The sequence below is a fragment of the Macrobrachium rosenbergii genome, chromosome 55 (assembly GCF_040412425.1).
Source record: "Macrobrachium rosenbergii isolate ZJJX-2024 chromosome 55, ASM4041242v1, whole genome shotgun sequence".
NCBI lineage: Eukaryota > Metazoa > Arthropoda > Malacostraca > Decapoda > Palaemonidae > Macrobrachium > Macrobrachium rosenbergii.
This window is the reverse complement of record NC_089795.1, coordinates 36,175,268-36,194,371: the sequence shown is the minus strand read 5'-3', so window position 1 is coordinate 36,194,371 and position 19,104 is coordinate 36,175,268. Positions and strand designations below refer to the sequence as shown.

The 19,104-nt window shown below is 34.1% G+C and overlaps 1 protein-coding gene and 3 non-coding genes across 6 annotated transcripts in view; all 4 read right to left on the bottom strand.

Moving 5' to 3' along the window:
* The window catches only part of sip3 (septin interacting protein 3), a 315,555-nt gene that overhangs the window by 115,729 nt on the left and 180,722 nt on the right, over positions 1 to 19,104 (bottom strand). The window lies entirely within an intron of this gene.
* TRNAV-CAC (transfer RNA valine (anticodon CAC)) lies at positions 758 to 830 on the bottom strand. The gene has a single exon. It is a non-coding gene; the product is annotated as a tRNA-Val (tRNA).
* TRNAV-CAC (transfer RNA valine (anticodon CAC)) lies at positions 2,686 to 2,758 on the bottom strand. The gene has a single exon. It is a non-coding gene; the product is annotated as a tRNA-Val (tRNA).
* On the bottom strand, positions 5,647 to 5,719 carry TRNAV-CAC (transfer RNA valine (anticodon CAC)). Its single transcript has one exon. It is a non-coding gene; the product is annotated as a tRNA-Val (tRNA).

Here is a 19,104-nt window from a genome sequence, read left to right as displayed (position 1 = left end):
ATGGACCCTCTCTCCGACAGCTTCTGCCGCTAACAGGAGGGCTGGAGGGCGTCGGAAGTTCTAACGGTGCCTCGATTCTAACTGTTGTATGGATTTCAAGCATCAGTTCTATTTCCAACCTCTTCTCGTGGTTCTTTGGCTGAAATAAAGTGGCAGTTCAGCCCCAAATTCAGCAAAGCGTCTTGATTCGGGGGAGGGCTGAAATCTGTCAAATTGATGTAGCCTTTGTGCGTTGCGGCACTCGTAATTTACCGCCGTTGGAGTGGCGGTGAGTTTGCGCATGACGCCCCTCATGCATTGGGTCATATCATCCTCTCTAATTGAACACCAAAGGTACAATGCAAGTGTAATAAGGCATCACTCAAAATTTTATACACATATAATTAGTTCTAGATAAGAAAATAAGGTCGTTTAATATGTATTCAAACAAACTCTCCTCACTTGGTAAGTAAGGTTTTCATTGCGTGGTGTTTAGGTGCTTCCACATTTCGATTACCAAAGGTAACAGGTGTTTACATGGATGATAACTAAATAAACTACACTGTGAGACTAGTGTCCCTCAATTACTAAGCAGTCAGATTAACCAGGCAGATGTAAATGCATCCATCATAGTGACCTAATGATTACAGATGCTTTTCATAATGTCATGAAATAAGATGTCCTATTGAGCGACAGCACCATGCCAACCAGCACACTTCAAATGTACGTGTGAAAGCTATGAACGAAAAAGCCCGCTGAAACACGAGGGTAATGCAGATGTTTCCGCCCGGGATCGAACCGGGGACCTTGCGCGTGTGAAGCGCACGTGATAACCACTACACTACGGAAACATGTTTAAACGTGCTTGTCATTTTTTGTTGGGCTTGCTTGTAATATTAGGTAGTCTTTTTCCAGGAAAGGCTCTTGTTTCTCCTTTGAATGAGTTCAATTTCTAATTTTATAGCTCATTGGTGTTGTTACCTAATCAGTATGACTAAAGTAACTGCAATATTCCGTTGACTCAGGATAAAATCCATTTACTGTCCATAAATACTATGGAAAGATTTTATATTTCACCAGAACTTAAGGTTGTTTGCAAAGTTAAGAGATTCAAAAAAAAGTAACATGATAAACTAATAATAATGAACATGGCCTTTTGGCTTGTTCCATTAGAATGTATGCACACCACGATAATAATAATAATAATAATAATAATAATAATAATAATAATAATAATAATAATAATAATAATAAATACCAGTGACCATTACTGAAACATATTACTGAATATCTGAAGAGATAAAACAAGATAAAAAAGAGAAATGAATATATATAAACAAGAAAAGGATCTATTCCCATCATCAGGACTACATATAAACACTGATATCATGTCAGGGAATTGTACAGTCTAAAGACTTGCCAAAGTACCTAATACATAAATAAAATATCCAGTTACATGATCCTGCGGTCAGCACTCAACCCAACTGAAAAATGAAAACTATAAACAGAACATAATGTCGGGAAATTATATAAATATGAGAAAGTATACAATACAGACTTAATGTTTAGAGGTGTGGCTGAAAACTCCATAAGCTTCGAAAAGAATACTCAAAGAGGATGAAAGGGGAAAATAGGAGAGAGAGAGAGAGAGAGAGAGAGAGAGAGAGAGAGAGAGAGAGAGAGAGAGAGAGAGAGAGAGAGAGAGAGGTGAGTAATTAGCAGCAATGTGGTAGTACTTTGACTGCCCAAAAGGCCAACTAACTTGATTTGCAGAGATTCTAAAAACAACAAGTGAACATAATCAAGTGTTTTGAGAAAGTATTTTTTGAAATGATTTTACTGAATATTGAACACATCAAATTCAGTATTCTTTTCAAAGCTTATGCACTTTTCAGCAACACCTCTCAACAGTAAGTCTGCCTATACCTCTTTGCATTGTACACTTTTTAATATCTACAGTATATTATTTCCAGAGACTGTCCTGTTCTCACTTTTCATTTTACAGTTAGCTTGAGATTTAAATGCACTGGAAAAAGTCTTACTTGAGAAAGGTTTAATCTCTCTTTCTCTCTCCTTAACCTTTTTTTCCAGAAATTTTTTTAAGGGCCAAGATGTCAATAACTGATGATATATAGACGCTGATGAAACTTAAAATTATAATTATCACTCTTTAGGTTAGGTTAGGAAACGTTAGGCTTTTAATCATGTAATTTCATTTCTGTCCTGTGACTACACACATGGAATCATATACACATATGGATAAAGACTTCTTGCTATATACAGAACATGCATTTGGCAAATGGCACTTATAGATACATGTACAATATATGTAAATAGCAGTTTCTATAAAATGTCTAATTGAACACCAAAGTTACAATGCAAGTGTCATAAGGCATCATTCAAAATTTTATACACATATAATTAGGTCTAGATTAGAAAATAAGGTCGTTTAATATGTATTCAAACAACTCTCCTCACTTGGTAAAGAAGGTTTTCATTGCGTGGTGTTTATGTGCCTCCACATTTCGATTACCAAAGGTAACAGGTGTTTACATGGATGATAACTAAATAAACTACACTGCTTTTCATAATGTCATGAAATAAGATGTCCTATTGAGCGACAGCACCATACCAACCAGCACACTTCAAGTATATGTGTGTAAGCTATGAACGAAAAAGCCTGCTGAAACATGAGGGTAATGCAGATGTTTCCGCCCGGGATCGAACCGGGGACCTTGCGCGTGTGAAGCGCACGTGATAACCACTACACTACGGAAACATGTTTCAACATGATTGCAATGTTTTGTTGCGCTGCTTGTAATATTAGCTAGTCTTGTTCCTTTGAATGAGTTCAATCTCTAATTCTATAGCTCCTTGATGTTTCTATCTAATCAGTATGACTAAAGTAACTGCAGTATCCCGTTAACTCAGGATAAAACCTATTTAATGTCAATAAATACTATGAAAAATTTTGCATATCAGCAGAACTCAGGTTGTTTGCAGATTTTAATTGAATTAAAAAAAGTAACATGACACATGTTAATAATAATTATTATGGACATGGGTTTTTGGCTGTTCCATTAGAATATATGCACACCACGATAATAATAATAATAATAATAATAATAATAATAATAATAATAATAATAATAATAAATATCAGTATTAAGTGACCTGAAACATATTACTGAATATCTGAAGAGATAAAACAAGATGAAAAGGGGAAATACAGTATATACAAGTATATATATATATATATATATATATATATATATATATATATATATATATATATATATATATATATATATATATATATATATATATATACACACACAAGAAAAGGAGCGATAAAATTAAGTAAAAAAAGAACTAGCCTTGTGTCGTAGAACATTAAAAAGTCATCTACCACTGTTTTTTCCTCGTTTTATTTACTGATTTATTTTACTACGAAATCTGGTTTTCTAATTTTTCTGTATTGTCATTTCATTTAACTATTTATCGATATGTGCAGCAACTACATCGCAAACTGTTCAAGCTTATACAGGAAAAACTTTTTATGGCCACTTCAAAAAACATTGTGTTGCATCTTTTGCACAGTAAAATGCTTTGTTTTTCTTGATTACTTAAAATATTTTTCGATTTACTTAATGAATTGCACAGGACAGCAAGAAGAATGGCAATCATTTCTCTTGTTCATTTAAACCAACGTTTCGGTATACTATTCCCATCATCATAGAAACACGAATATAAAATCAGGAGATTATAAAGTCTAAATACTCATCCAGGTGCCAGATACATACACGGAATACCTAGTTACATGATTCTACAGCCAGCTCTTAACCCAAGTGAAAAATGAAAACTATGGACAGAAGATAATGCCAGGAAATAATATAAATATCAGAAAGTATACAATAAAAAGGCAGATTTACTGTTTGGAGGTGAGGCTGGAAACGCCATGGGCTTTGAAAAGAATGCTCAAAGAGGATAACAGGGGAAATAAGGAGGGAGAGAGAGAGAGAGAGGGGGGGGGAGTAATTAGCAGCAATGTGAAAGTAATTTGATTGTCTAGGGAAGGCGAAAACTTCTTGATTTAAAGATATTCTAAAAGAACAAGAGGAAGACAATCGGTAGTAGGAGATAGTATTTTGAAATCATTATACAGAATATTATGTTTACACCAGTGACAGTATTCTTTTCAAAGCCTATGCACTATCCAGCCACACCTCTCGACAGTAAGTCTGCTTGTACCTCTATTGCACACTTTTTTCTATCTTCACCATAATATTTTTCGACATTGTGTTCTGTTCTCAGTTCTCATTTTACAGTAAGCTTGAGATTTAAATGTACTGAAAAAGTCTCATTCAAAAGATGGTCTCAATCTGTCTTTCTCTCTTCTTAAACTTTTCTTATTCCGGTATTTTTCTTTTCTTTAGGGCCAAGATGCCAATACCTGATCGATTTATAACAACGAAGTGGCGTCTGGAATTGCTCTAATCTGGATTTTTATCAACTGAGCTAGTTGCGGTTTGATTGTGAAGAAGATTTAATTAGTGGTGATGGTCTGCGTTTGGTTCTTCTTCATTGTACTAAACACAAGGTAATATTGATCAGGAGACACGTGAAATCTGAAGTGTTGGAGAGAAAGGTTATATTGTATTACTGCAATTTTCAACGAAGTACTGAAAGCAAGCAATTTGAATCTAATATCCAGCAAGGGTCAAAGCAAGCTGTATAAATATAATTCCCCGGAAGGGTCAAAGCAAGCAATATGCATATAATTTCCAGCAAAGGGTCAGAGCAATATATTTCTAGTAAAGGGACAAAGCAAGCATTATAAATATAACTTCCAGCAAAGGATCAACGCAAGGAATAGAAATATAATTTCCTGCAAAGGGTCAAAGCAAGAAATATTAATATCATTATCATCATTATTAGCATAAACTTCAGTTTTCACAGGTATGTTTGTGTATTGTAATTCACACTGATCCATAAATGATATGGAGACGTTGATGAAAGTTTAGGTCATAATTAATTTATGAAAGGTTAGGCTTAGGCTTAGGTGTCTCTTTGTATACCTTCGCCTTTTTTCATGCTTTTAATCATGACATTTCATTTCTGCCCTGTGACTAGACACATGGAATCATATACATATACGTATAGACTTCTTGTTGTATATAAATAGTAAATGCACTTGCCAAAAGGCACATATAGATACATGTATATGTAGATACCAGCAGCTTCTATAAGATATCTAATTAGGCATCATTTACAAAATTTTATAAACGTACAATTAGGCTTAGATGAGAAAATAATGACGTTTATTAGGTAAACAAAGAGACTCACCCCACTTGGTAAGAAAGGTTTTCATTGTGTGGTGTTATGTGCTTCCACATTTCGATTCCCGAAGGCAACAGGGGTTTACATGAATGATAACTGAATAAACCAGAACGTAAGACTTCTGGTTCTCAGTTAGTAAGCACAAGCAGGTTAACCAGGTAGATGTAGAATATACAACCATCATAGTGACCTAATGACTACAGTTGTTTTTCATAATGTTATGAAATAATGTCCTATTAAGCGACAGCACCATACCAACCAGCACACTCCAAAGGTACATGTAAGCTATGGACGAAAAAGCCTGCGGAAACATGAGTGTAATGCAGATGTTTCCGCCCGGGATCGAACCGGGGACCTTGCGCGTGTGAAGCGCACGTGATAACCACTACACTACGGAAACATGTTTAAACATGCGTGTCATATTTTGGTGGGCTTGCTTGTAACATTAGGTAGCCTTGTTCCATTAAGGGCTCTGCTTCTACTTTGAATGAGTTCAATTTTTAATTCTGTAGTTGCTTGGTGTTGCTACCTAATCAGTATGACTTAATTAAATGCAATACAGTATTCCATTGACACAAAATACTACGGAAAGATTTTGCATTTCTGCAGAACTTCAGGTTTTCTGCAGATTTAAAGGAATTAAAAAAAAGTAACATAACAATAAACTAATAATAGAGGACATGGCCTTTTGGCTTGTTCCACTAGGATGTGTGCACACTAATAATAATAATAACAATAATAATAATAATAATAATAATAAATACCAGTGACCATTACTGAAACTTGAGACCGATTATCTGAAGAGATAAAACAAGACAAAAGGGAAAAAAGAGAAAAATATAAGCAAGACAAGGAGCAATAATAAGAATAAAAGAGAACTAGCCAACGGTCGTGCAATGTTTAAATGTCGTCTGCCGGTGATTTTTCTCTTTCCCGTTTTATTTAATTTCTTATGTTTTAGCTACAAAAACCTGGCTTCCTATCTATCTGTATCGTCACTGATTCCGTATTAGAGTTTTCTTGTTGATAGGATGTTTATCTATTTCGTAAGCTTCGTTGGGCGTTACTTGTATGATGATTATAAGTTAGATATTGCACACTGCGGCTTTTTTTTATATCGTCTTTATCTGTAAATGTTTCTGCGCTGTGTCCAACTGCTTTCCTGGTGATACTGATTCATCTACACCGGAAAACTCAAAAAGATTCTGTTGCATATTTTGCGCAGTAAACTACTAAATTGCGTTTTTACCGACGTTCTTAATTAATCATAAACACAAGAGAACAAAGAATAGCAATGGTTTCTCTTGTTCATTTAACCCAGCGTTTCTGGGATCTATTCCCATCATCAGGACTAAATAAAAACACTGACATCATGTCAAGGAATTTTACAGACTAAAGACTTGCCAAAGTACCTAATATATAAATAAAATATCAAGTTACATGATTCTGCAGTCAGCACTCAACCCAGCTGAAAATAAAAACTATAAACAGAACATAATGTCGGGAAATTATATAATTATCAGAAAGTGTACAATACAGACTTATTGTTTAGAGGTGTGGCTGAAAACTCCGTGAGCTTCGAAAAGAATACTCAAAGAGGATGAAAGGGGAAAATAGGGGAGAGAGAGAGAGAGAGAGAGAGAGAGAGAGAGAGAGAGAGAGAGAGAGAGGTGGGTAATTAGCAGCAATCTGGTAGTAATTTGACTACCCAAAGAAGGCCACAACTTCTTGATTTGCAGAGATTCTAAAAGAATAAGCGGAACAAAATCGGTGGTTTGAGAAAGTATTTTGAAATGATTATACCGAATATTGGGCTTACATCAAATTCAGTATTCTTTTCAAAGCCTAAGCACTTTTCAGTCACACCTCTCAACAGTAAGTCTGCCTATACCTCTTTGCATTGTACACTTTTTATTATCTACAGTATATTATTTCTAGAGACTGTCCTGTTCTCACTTTTCATTTTACAGTTAGGTTGAGATTTAAATGCACTGGAAAAAGTCTTACTTAAGAAAGGTTCAATCTCTCTTTCTCTCTCCTTAACCTTTTTTTCATAATTTTTTTCAGGGCCAAGATGTCAATAACTGATGATACATAGACGCTGATGAAACTTAAAATTATAATTATCACTCTTTAGGTTAGGTTAGGAAACGTTAGGCTTTTAATCATGTAAATTTCATTTCTGTCCTGTGACTACACACATGGAATCATATACATATATGGATAAAGACTTCTTGCTATATACAGAACATGCACTTGGCAAATGGCACTTATAGGTACATGTACACTCGGCAAGAAAAGTGAGGATACAGTTTTCATTAGATTTCGTTCATCGAATTTTAATTTTTTTCTTACAGAAAACACATAATCTCGGTAAATTTACTCTAGAATATGAAAATACAATGCAAATTATATCATATATGTTAAATCTGCAAAACAAAAACGTTCAGATACTTAAAAACACCATGCATGTCTGAAGTAACCAGAATTTCTCAGATGACTTTGTTCATAGAGATCTAAAAGATAGTGTATGGATATCTCGGTGTAGTGCTTTTTATCAGAACGGCAATATTTACTCGTTTTCCGTTATGAACAGGCTTATTATTGCATCATCATACGAGGTAATGATAATTTCTTTAATTTTTATAGATTCATATTTGTATTTCACGGTGTTAAAGGTCAGCTGAAATTAATGGCAGTAAATGTTGTGACAGCTAGGGCAGGTTGACCCAATCTATTTAAATCCACAAGAGTGTTCTCTAAGATGTGCGGAGTACCGCGCTAACTTCGGCGTTGAAAACACAAGTAACTGGATGTTTCTTAACGTTGCCATAGTCTCTCTCTCTCTCTCTCCTCTCTCTCTCTCTCTCTCTCTCTCTCTCTCTTTCTCATTGCTAAAACATACTATACAAATATAGTATCCTCCAATCTCTAGAAGAAAAAAAAAAAAAATAAATGGTAGCTCTACATATGGCCCTGAAACACACAACAACAAACTCTCTCTCTCTCTCTCTCTCTCTCTCTCTCTCCTCTCTCTCTCTCTCTCTCTCTCTCTCTCTCTCTCCCTCCATAACATTGCATTTCGTTCCTTTATTGTTTCCCCAAGTTTTTTTCGTTGGACATTGCTCAAATTCAACTTTGATTTCATTATGGAAGATCGTGTTTGATTATGCAAGCATTCCGTTCATTGCGGTGTCATAAATTCATATGTGCAAGGTTACTTCGTAGATTATGTGGAAAAATGTTTATTTTGCCTCAGAACTGTCGCTGCAAATTACAACTTGAACGAATACTGTAAAAAGCACACTACTGCATTGAAAGTATCAATGATTTCAGAACCGTAGAATATGATTGAAAGTTATAGGAGGTCAAGCAAAACAAGCACAATAAGACTGAAGCTCCTCCCCTTTCTAAAGTTGCCAGATGCCTCATTATTTAGCAATATATGTCCGAAGTTTAAAAAACTGTATCTTCACTTTTCTTGCCGAGTGTACAATATATGTAAATAGCAGTTTCTATAAAATGTCTAATTCAACACCAAAGGTACAATGCAAGTGTAATAAGGCATCATTCAAAATTTTATACACATATAATTAGGTCTAGATAAGAAAATAAGGTCGTTTAATATGTATACAAACGAACTCTCCTCATTTGGCAAGGAAAGATTTCATTGCGTGGTGTTTATTTGCTTCCACATTTCGATTACCAAAGGTAACAGGTGTTTACATGGATGATAACTAAATAAACTACACTGTGAGACTACAGATCTTCAATTACTAAGCAATCAAATTTAACCAGGTAGATGCAAAATACATCATCATAGTGACCTAATGATTACTATGATGCTTTCATAATGTCATGAAATAAGATGTCCTATCAAGCGACAGCACCATGCCAACCAGCACACTTCAGATGTACATGTGTAAGCTATGGACGAAAAAGCCCGCTGAAACACGAGGTAATGCAGATGTTTCCGCCTGGATCGAACCAGGACCTTTATGGCGTGCAGAAGCGCATGTGATAACTACTTTTTGGGAAAACATGTTTAACGTGCTTGTCATTTTTTGCTGGGCTTGCTTGTACATTAGGGTAGTCTTTTTTCCAGGAAAGGCTCTTGTTTCTCCTTTGAAATGAGTTCAATCTCTAATTTTATAGCTCATTGGTGTTGTTACCTAATCAGTATGACTAAAGTAACTGCAATATTCCGTTGACTCAGAATAAAATCCATTTACTGTCCATAAATACTATGGAAAGATTTTATATTTCACCAGAACTTAAGGTTGTTTGCAAAGTTAAGAGATTCAAAAAAAAAAATAACATGTTAACTAATAATAATGAACATGGCCTTTTGGCTTGTTCCATTAGAATGTATGCACACCACGATAATAATAATAATAATAATAATAATAATAATAATAATAATAATAATAATAATAAATACCAGTGACCATTACTGAAACATATTACTGAATATCTGAAGAGATAAAACAAGATAAAAAAGGGAAATGAATATATATAAACAAGAAAAGGATCTATTCCCACCATCAGGACTACATAAAAACACTGATATCATGTCAGGGAATTGTACAGTCTAAAGACTTGCCAAAGTATCTAATACATAAATAAAATATCCAGTTACATGATCCTGCGGTCAGCACTCAACCCAACTGAAAAATGAAAACTATAAACAGAACAATGTTTGCAGAAATTATATAAATATGAGAAAGTATACAATACAGACTTAATGTTTAGAGGTGTGTTTGAAGCTCATGAGCTTGAAAAATACTCAAAGAGGATGAGGGAAAATAGGAGAGAGAGAGAGAGAGAGAGAGAGAGAGAGAGAGAGAGAGAGAGAGAGAGAGAGAGAGAGAGAGAGAGGTGAGTAATTAGCAGCAATTTGGTAATTTGCGGCTGCCAAAAGAAGGCCACAACTTCTTGATTTGCAGAGATTCTAAAAGAACAAAGAGGAACATAATCGGTGGTTTGAAAAAGTATTTTGAAATGATTTTACCAAATATTGAGCTTACATCAAATTCAGTATTCTTTTCAAGCTTATGCACTTTTCTTATGTACCTCTCAACAGTAAGTCTGCATACCTCTTTGTGATTGTACACTTTTTAATATCTACAGTATATTATTTCCAGAGACTGTCCTGTTCTCACTTTTCATTTTACAGTTGGCTTGAGATTTAAATGCACTGGAAAAAGTCTTACTTGAGAAAGGTTTAATCTCTCTTTCTCTCCTTAACCTTTTTCCAGAAATTTTTAAGGCCAAGATGCCAATAACTGATGATATATAGACGCAGATGAAACTTAAAATTATAATTATCACTCTTTAGTTAGGATTTAGGAAACGTTAGGCTTTTAATCATGTAATTTCATTTCTGTCCTGTGACTACACACATGGAATCATATACATATACGGATAAAGATTTCTTGCTATATACAGAACATGCATTTACATGTACAATATATGTAAATAGCAGTTTCTATAAAATGTCTAGTTGAACACCAGTTACAATGCAAGTGGGCCATAAGGCATCATTCAAAATTTATACACATATAATTAAGTCTAGATTAGAAAATAAGGTCTCGTTTAATATGTGTATTCAAACAACTCTCCTCACTTGGTAAGAAGGTTTTTTCATTGCGAGGTGTTTATGTGCCTCCACATTTCGATTGCAAAGGTAACAGGTGTTTACACTTGGGATGATAATCTAAAATAAACTACACTGCTTTTCATAATGTCATGAAATAAGATGTCCTATTGAGCGACAGCTCCATACCAACCAGCACACTTCAAAGTGGCCATGTGTGAAAGCTATGTTAACAAAAGCCTGCTGAAACACGAGGGTAATGCAGATGTTTCCCTTCGATCAGACCTGAGGACCTTGCAGAGTTTACTTGATAAACACTACACTACGGAAACATGTTTCAACATGATTGCAATGTTTTGTTGCGCTGCTTGTAATACTAGCTAGTCTTGTACCTTTGAATGAGTTCAATCTCTAATTCTATAGCTCCTTGATGTTTCTATCTAATCAGTATGACTAAAGTAACTGCAGTATCCAGTTAACTCAGGATAAAACCTATTTAATGTCAATAAATACTATGAAAAAATTTTGCATATCAGCAGAACTTCAGGTTGTTTGCAGATTTAATTGAATTAAAAAAAAAAGTAACATGACAATAAACTAATAATAATTATTATGGACATGGGTTTTTGGCTCATTCCATTAAAATGTATGCACACCATGATAATAATAATAATAATAATAATAATAATAATAATAATAATAATAATTACTGAATAAATATTACTGAATATCTTACTGAGATAAAATAAGAATATCTGAAGATGATAAAACAAGATGAAAATTAAATGTACAGAATATATATAATATATATATATATATATATATATATATATATATATATATATATATATATATATATATATATATATATATTATGATTAGCAAGAACTCATGAAAATTGCTCTCCTTTTTTTTTTTTTGTTGTTTGTTTTGTTGTTTTCATTTACTGCAAGCTGCTCGATCGATAGACACATCTGTCTATCGACTCTTGCACGGTCAGAATACAAGGGTTTAAAACGGATTGAAGGCACACCCTTAAGCCCAGATCCTTCCCAAGGCAAAAAGTAAGTCTGTCTGGTTGTTTTCTTACAGGCAAAACCCCCTGCGGGCATCAGCTGACCATGACTCAACTCCCCTATGTGTTGGACATGCCCCTGCCCATAGGAGGAGATAAAAGCAGAAACCACGAGGCTGCAGCCTCACATGTGCGCTGGAAGACAGGGAGTGAAGAAGATCCCAGACACCTGCCCTGGCAGTGCCCTAAACCACGTGGCCTCTTTTAAAGTATACTTTCTCTCCCGTGCCACTCGACCGCGAGCCACATGTTCGCTTCCACCGTTGACCTAGCCGTGATGCCCATGATGACTCCATTTGCCCGGCCCTTCGAAATTCCCCATGCATTGCCCTTTTCTGAAGCCCTTGCATCCTAACACGTGGAAGAAACTCGTCTCGGAAATCGGAAGTCATCCACGGACCACTTTCATCTCTGTCTTACGGTAATGTGCCTGAAGACCTCCATTCAGTCGACGCTTTTTGTCTCGTAATATTTACTTCAATTGTGAGCCAGTAATCACCGAATCACTTGTCAAATGTCCGTGCTCCTCGAGTGTCGTCAGTGCTAAACTATCATTAATTCATCAAAGCCTCTTGGCACCCTCAGTGCAGCTTGAATTCATTATTCTTTTGTCTATTTTTCATTTCTGGTGTATAATGTGCATATCTCTCATTTCAGAGGGACCCTATATCGTTAAGCTTCTTGGACTGTATCTGAATCCCCATTTTCATTCATCCTTAGGAATCCTTCAGGATCAATAATCTACTAGCATTCTCTCTTTCCCGTACTAATGTTATTTATGTAAATACACTCCTGCAAATTTGCCCACGTGTTTTACGTAATATCTTCCTCAGTAACAAGAGCCTTAAGCTCATATGAAATTCCCCCTTTGTTTTCCTCTTTTATGTTTTCCTGGACCCACGAAGTCAGAATCACAAGGCTAAATTACTTTAAATTGTTGCTACCTGTCTCACAGAGAATATATCAAACTAAATCGCCAGGAAAAACGTAAAAATGGCGAACTGCCATAGATCTCGTTTGCAGTTGAAGTAGCCTAGTGTTGAACATTAAAAGTCACTTGCCACTGTTTTTCAGCTTTTAGCAAACTGATTTATTTATTTTACTACGAAACCTGGTTTTTTTTTTGTGTATTGTCATTTCATTTAACTATTCTCATCGATATTCCACGTATCTACATGCTTTGTTCATCTATACAGGAAAAACCTTTTTACAATAAAAACATTGTGTTGCTCCTAGGAGTAAAATGCTAAGCTTTGTTTCACTGATTAGAAAAATATTTTTCGATTTATTAATGATTCATTAATGCAAGAAGAATGCCTTTCAGGATAGTAGTTAGGAAATCATTGTTTCGCTAACTATTCCATCATCATAGAAACTGAATATAAAATCAGAAATTCCTAAAGTTAAAATCCAGGTGCCCAATTCTTTGCTTCGAATAGTACATGATTCTACAGCCAATTCTCTGTGAAAATTTTACTTCAGAATTGGAATGCTGAATTGTTATTTAGGCGCGAATAAATAAAAGGCAGATTTACTGAAGTCAGCTTGCATTGCTTTGAAAGAATGCTCCAGTGGATGACAGGGAAATAAGGAGAGAGGGTGTTAGAGAGAAGAGAGAAAGAGAGAAACTTCGCTTATAGGGAAAATTAACCAATGTTTTAATTTGATTGTCTAAAGGAAATCCCAGAAGATATTCTAAAAAGAACAGAGGAAGACATTCGGTACACAGATAGAATTTAAAAATAACTGACAGTGTTCTTTCAAAGCCTATGCACCACCCCCACCGCCCATAAGTCTGCTTGTACATTTTTTCCCATTTTTTTCTCACCATAATATTTTCTTTGGGGTTTTCCAGTTCTCATTTTCTAAGTCCTAAAGTACTAGAAAAAGTCTCATTTTCTAAAAGTGGTCTCAGAGACTCTTTCTTCTTCTTAAACTTTTCTTATTCCGGTATTTTTCTTTTCACACGAGGCGAGAATCGATTTCTAACAACAAATTCCGAGTCCTATTTGGTTAGACTAACAAAATTTGTTGATGAAGATTTGAAGTTCCTCGGTGATGGTCTGCGTTTAGTTTTCTAGCTAAAAACATAGGTAATATTGATCAGGAACACGAGAAATATAATTTTTCGGGAAATTATCGGAAAAGGTTATGTTGTATTACTGCAATTTTCAACGAAGTACTGAAAGAGCTAATTTGAATCTAATATCAGCAATTCGGCAAGAATGTATAAATATAATTCCCCCGGAAGGGTCAAACAAGCAATATGCATATAATTTCCAGCAAAGGGTCAGAGCAATATAATTTCTAGCAAAGGACAAAGCAAGCATTATAAATATAATTTCCAGCAAAGATCATGAGAATAGAAATATAATTTCCTGCAAAGGGTCAAAGCAAAATATTAATATCTTTTGAATCATTCATTATTAGTGTAATTTCAGTTTTCACAGGTATGTTTGTGTAGCCTGGACTGATCCATTGATATGGGAGACCGAAAGTTTCACATAATTATCCCCATGAAAGGTTGGACTCTTAGGTGTCTCTTTGAGACGTTTGCCTTTTTTCCATGCTTTTGATCATGATTTCATTTTCTGCCCTGTGACTAGACAGGAATCACATATACGTTTCATTTTAATATATAGTAAAGCTCAGAAAACTTGAAATATTTTAGCATTTTTATAAGATTCATAATTAGGTTTTACAAAACTTTATAAAGTTTGGTCATACCAGAAAATAATGACGTTTATTGTAAACTAAACCGTGATTTCTAAAATCAGTAAGATAAAACATTAAGGAACTACAACGATAAAGTGAAGGAGAACATTTCATTTTTTATACCTGTTTTACAGAACGTAAGACTTCTGGTTCTGCATCATTCGTGCGTAGAGATAAAATATAAACCATATAGTGACCTAATTGTTGTTTTCATAATGTTATGATAATATGTCCTATTAATGAAGCACCATATACCAACTTTTAGATTTCCAAAGGTACGAAGCTATGGAGGAAAATGAAGAATATGTAATGCAGATGTTTCCGTATCGAACTGGGGTTTTGGCGTGCGCGCATGATAACCACTACACTACGGAAACATATTATACATATTTCATCAGGTAGTGGGCTTGCCCTTGTAACATTTCGAAGATTAAGCAGCTCACTTGCGTGTGACTTTGGAGTTCAATTTTTAAATCTGTAGTTGCATCGTCACCATTTCATGATGACTTTTAATTAACCCTTTGATTACGGCCGAGATGAGACCTCACACTTTACCACAATCCGAGGGTTTTCAGACGGTAGTCACCCGTAGCATGCTACCAGACGCACGAAATCGTAAACAATCATTGTAATAGCGTTTGTATTTGTTGTTTGCTGCAAATTAACCTGTTTTATTTATATGATAATATTGTGATAGTAGCGATCCTGATATAGATATTATGCAATTAATGTAACAACACAAATAAATAAACATAGGATAAGTACTATATATCGGGGTTTAGTGTTGCCAGAGGTATAAGCACTGCACTGATTGAGGATGACAGTCTTCTTTTTTTTTTTTTGTCATTTTCTCTAATTCTGTTTGAATCGTAAAGGACAGCTACATCACAGTTGTGTATTATAGTTAAAAATTATTTGTATATTCGTCAGAAAACTAATCATAAAGAATGTTCATCATTTTTATGGTTCCTTACTATTCCACTAGCTGGGCAAAAAAAAAAAAAAAAAGAGAAAGAGAGAGAGAGAGAGAGAGAGAGAGAGAGAGAGAGTGACAGAATAAAAATTTTTACCTATGATTTATTCCTTCTAATTGTACATCAATAACATTGAGTAAGTAGACACAATCACAATATTGGTTGCAATATTAACCACATTTCTGGGTAATATTTTTATCAATGATCAAGCACCCAGCTGACAAGGGATACGCAATCTAGAAATTCAGATGAATTCTGCAGTGTTTGAAAAATGGTTTAAAACCCAGCTTCTTCCCAATATAGGGCCATCTGCCATCATAGTGTTGGATAACGCTCTTATCATTCAGTTCTAATTAATAAACCTCCGACAATGTCTGCCAAAAAGGATGAAGTTAAAGACTGGCTAATAAAAAATTAGTAAAGTTGCAAAGACATTCATGTAAAGAAAATGATTACGTGATTGACAGACTGGCAAGAGATCATGGACATAGTGGTTAGGCTGCCTACATATCACTGCCAGTATAATGCAACAGAACTGATATGGGGCAGGTGAAATCATACGTGGCAAAGAAGAATCATTTAAAAAATCAGACCTGCTTCCTTTGGTCAAAAGAACAATTGAATCCATATCTTCTGACAACTGGGCTAATGATGTGAGACATGCCGAAGATATAAAAGAGATGACGCTTCAAGAGATGTTTGCATTGATAAATATATAGATTCTTTTGTTATCGATGTAGCATCCTCTGACGAGGATTCTTCATAAGTAATGTCTCCTCATACTTCGATTGTAAATAAATTTATTGCTTTCCCTTGTTGTGTGATATCCTGTTGAACACTGAAATTGAAATAAATTGAAATATAGATCTGTTTTTTCGACAGAAAGTGGCAGAAATATCTTTAAAAATCTACATATAACAGAAATGCCACAGCAGGATGATGAGTATCATATGACAGTGCTTTAAAAGAACAGGTAAATCTAATACTGTATATAAAGAGAGAGAGATATATAATATATATATATATATATATATATATATATATATATATATATATATATATATATATATAATTTGATATAGTTTTTTTGAATTGCTTTCTTTCATTGCATGCCGTAATCCGTCTTTACCTCCCCTTGCTGTATCAAGGTTGAATTTTCACTGTACAGCTATAAAATAGCTCATAATAAACATTCTTTAAATATTATATATATATATATATATATAATATATATATATATATATATATATATATATATATATATATGGGTGTAACAATATTTAAAGAATATTTATTATGAGCTATTTTATAGGTGCACAGTGAAAATTCAACCTTGATACAGCAAGGAGGTGAAATCATTTGATCACGGCATACACGAAAGAAAACAATTCAAAAGCTCCAAACTATATCACAATTATATGACTTTTGATAACAGCAAAGGAACAGTAATAAAAACTATAGTAGATGACGTAATCTCAAGAACATTGCTCAGTACAGCATCCAAATAAACAAAACTGAAAATGAAAAACACATCTAGGTTTCAAATTTCTTGCATCTATCATTTTCATATATTGAATTTTTTTTTATCTAAAATTTAAGTGGGACAACAAAACTTCATTCAGAACTTTCTATTATAGTACACGTGCTTGATAACAGGCGCAAACAATGAGAGCTTGAAGTCAGAAGGTTAATGGTCAGTTTAAGAGGGGCAAAGTCTCTTCCTAAAACGGTCGTACTATAGTAACCCCCCCCCCCCGCCTTTCTTGTTTACTTGCTAACCTTGTTTACTCTTATTCAGTTTTCATCCTCTGGACTTTACTACTGAAGGTAATCTATTTCTTGTTTTGTCATTGTCATTTTTCAATCTTTTAAAGCATTTTAATTTTGTAAGCTCTGTTGTCAGTTTTAATTAGTGTTTTGTATCTTTTAGCCAGAAAAGATGGGATATGGGTGATCCTGAAGCGCACCTATTAATAAATATATCAATGATGAGCTGACTGTTCTTCCTATCCGTACTGCTCTTATATATATGCATATATGTATATATATATATATGTATATATATATATATATATATATATATATATATATATATATATATGTATTTATATATATATATATGTATATATATATATATATATATATATATATATATATATATATATATATATATATATATCTTTATATATATATATATATATATATATATATATATCTTTCTATCTATGCATCTATCTCTGTGTCTAACTATCTGTTAATACACACACTAACACACACATATATGTATACATACGTATATATTAACTTTATCACATACACAATTGTTCTGTGCATTAACTAAATTATAAGGACCTCACATTTCAAACTGGATGGTATCTATAGATACCATGCAGTTTGAATGAGGTCCTTTTAGTAATATATATATATATATATATATATATATATATATATATATATATATATATATATATATATATATATATATACATCACGAAGGAAGCAGTAGGAAAGGCATCCTCATCATCTACAGTTTATTTTCAATGCCGACGTTCATGACGAATTCCAAGTCGCATTTTCAAGGCTATAAAATATAATATAATTTGCGAACATCAATAACAAATTAATGCAATGGCAACAGCTCTTTATGTAGTAAAATATTTAAAACAAAACACCTCATTCCAAGACAAGTCAATAATGAGTAAAAGGAGTTCACTAAAATCTTAAAACAACCTACCTATATGAAAGAAAGAACAAGACTAACATAAATAAGTACAAACAGAGGGAGGAAAACCAGTTGCCCAAACTAGGCTATAAACAATTTCACTGAGGACGATTGAGTATTTAACGACGGCACAGTCTTCCTGATAATTATGGATTCTAGGATGGTTAAGTCGTTGTTGTTCTGCACTCGGCCTAGGATGGAAAAATCCTTGCTGTCAATATAAGTTTTACATAATTTTGAATGATTTGTATATTTGATTGCTCAGGATTAGATAACTGCTACCTGTTCTATGACTTATGCCCTGGAATCTGCGGACCTTCAACAGCCTCCTCGTGCATCCCACATATGTATATCCCGTGATCACATCCCGGGCAAGTGTACTTGTAAACAACGCTGACGAAAACAGAGGACTGAGCCGGTCTTTGACTCTGAACAGAGACCCTATTGTAAAGGGATTTTTCGGGATGATTTTCAGGTTTAAAGCTGGAAAACTCTTTTTGAATAATGGCTGTGCATTTTCTCCTAAAAGTATCATCATGCACGAAAGGGAAACTTGCATACATCTTTAGTTTCGGCACAGTCGATTCAGGTGTTGCCGAGTCATTTTCTGTAGTAGCAGTTTATTTAGGGATCTGAAAAAGTCATGATGGAAAACAATTATTATTGAAATATTTCACTAAAAAGGATATCTCATCGTGGAAAC